The sequence below is a fragment of the Dasypus novemcinctus genome, chromosome 1 (genome assembly GCF_030445035.2).
Source record: "Dasypus novemcinctus isolate mDasNov1 chromosome 1, mDasNov1.1.hap2, whole genome shotgun sequence".
NCBI lineage: Eukaryota > Metazoa > Chordata > Mammalia > Cingulata > Dasypodidae > Dasypus > Dasypus novemcinctus.
Window position 1 is genome coordinate 81,037,813 of NC_080673.1, and position 2,202 is coordinate 81,040,014.

Consider the following 2,202-nt stretch of genomic DNA (forward strand, 5'->3'; position numbering starts at 1 on the left):
TACAGGTGCTCAAAAATAAAAACATGCTTCCTCTTGCTCATTATCCTCCTAGGTGGATATTCACCTCCTAGGTGGATATTCCAGTGTCTCATTACTGCTGGAGTGGAATGATAGATCTGAGCTCGTTTGTCCCATCGTTGCAAAACTTTCTGTTACCTAAGACTGAAAAACAGTTTAAAGGTCCAATTCAGTGTTCACACAAAGTCCAGGATCATTCCAGGGCCAAAGGGAAGAACTCCTGGCTTACTTTTAATCCAGTTGTTTTTTTTTAACCTTTCAAAGTTGTTAAAGCTTTATCAGAAGGCATGAACATAGGGAACATCATTGTCCAACACTTCTCATGTAAATCCAAACCTCAGGCTCCTTTTGTGGAGTAAAAAGGTTATTTGCCGTTTTTAATTTCATTTGAGTTGCAAAGATTATTTCCAGTTCCCCGTTTTTAGGATTTCCTGTATTCCCCCATTCAATCTTGGCTGCCACAACCAGACAGACAGAAAGCGCGAGGGCTTCTTTTTTCTTGCGACTATAGTGGAAACCTTAGCAGCAGACATTAACTGCTCCAGGGCTTTCAGAGATGCATCCAATAATCTTAATTTCACCAGTCTTTTTCAAGTCTCTTACCCTTGTCTTTTTCTTTCAGGATGCAGAACTCCCTTTAATATCTCCTGTAAATCTGGTATTTTGATAACAATGTTTTCAATATTTGTTTATCTTTGCAGACTTTAAACTCACCCTCATTTTTGAAGGACAAATTTTCCAGATAAATGAATTCTTTGTTGGCAGTTTTTCTCTATCAGAACCTTAAATTCAACATATGACTGACTTTTGCCTCCATGGTTTCTGATATGACATTGATGCTTAGTCTTATTGAGCTTCCCTTGTATGTGATGCATTACTTTTCTCTTGCTACTTTCAGAACCCACTTTTTAAAATTTATTTTTTGCCAGTGAAAGGTCTTTTATTTTTTTTACTTGAGACACTTTAAAAAAATCTGTAGTTTCTTTTTTAATTAAAAACTAAAAAGAAAACACAGTTGAATAAAAGCATACATTTCTCAATTAAATGCATTGTATACCTATAATTTTTTAAAATCATACAGTATACTACACAATATATTTGGTACATAGTAATGCAATCATACACTATTTGTCCTCTTATGGCTGGCTTATTTTGCTCAACATAATGTTCTCCAGGTTAAACTATGTCATCACATGCTTTATGACTTCATTTCTTCTTACAGTTCGGTAATATTTCATGGTGTAAATAGAACACAATTTGTTTATCTATTCATCTGTTGACTGACACCTGGGTTGTTTCCAACTTTTGATGATCATGAATAATGTCATTATGAATGCCAGTGTGTAGATGTCTGTTAGTGTCACTGCTCTCAGTTCTTTGGGTATATACCCAGTAGTGGTATTGCAGGGTCACATGAAAACTCTATATTCAACTTGTTTAAGAAATGTCAAACAGTCCTCCACAGTGACTGTACTATTCTGTATTCCCACCAACAGTGAATAAGTGTTCCTCTCTCTCCACAGTTGTAGTTCTCTGTATTTTTAATAATGGCCATTCTGATAGTTGTGAAATGATATCTCATTGTAGTTTTCCTTTGCTTTTCCCTAATTATTAGTGATCTTCAGCATCTCTTCATGTTTTGTGGTTGTTTTTTTTTTTTTGCTGTTTGTATTTCTTCTTTGGACAAATGTCTATTCAATATTTTGCCCATTTTTTAATTGGGTTGTTTGTATTTTATTGTTGGGTTACAACATCTCTTTATATACCCTGTATATTAAACCCCTATCAGATATGTGATTTCCAAATATTTTCTCCCATTGACTTAGCTGCTTTTTCACCCTTTTGACACTGAAGATGACATGATCCTGTCATCTTAGAAAATCCTGAAGTATCCATGACAAAGCTACTTGAGCTAATAAATGAGTCCTGCAAAGTGGCAGGATACAAGATCAACATGAAAAATCAGTAGTATTTTTGTACACTAGTATTGAACAATCTTAGGAGGAAATCAGGGCGAAAATTCCATTTTCAATAGCAACAAAGAGACTCAAATACCTAGGAATTAATTTAACTAAACACGTACAAGACCTATATGCCAAAAACTACAAAACAAAGCTAAAAGAAATTTTAAAAGACCTAAACAAATGGAAAGACATTCCATATTCATAGATTGGAAGAATAAAT

The 2,202-nt window shown here is 34.4% G+C and overlaps 1 non-coding gene across 1 annotated transcript; it reads right to left on the bottom strand.

Annotated features, from left to right (window-relative positions):
• Window positions 1-447: 447 nt before the first annotated feature.
• On the bottom strand, window positions 448-580 carry LOC111759531 (small nucleolar RNA SNORA31). Its single transcript, XR_002793487.1, has one exon. It is a non-coding gene; the product is annotated as a small nucleolar RNA SNORA31 (small nucleolar RNA).
• Window positions 581-2,202: the final 1,622 nt, after the last annotated feature.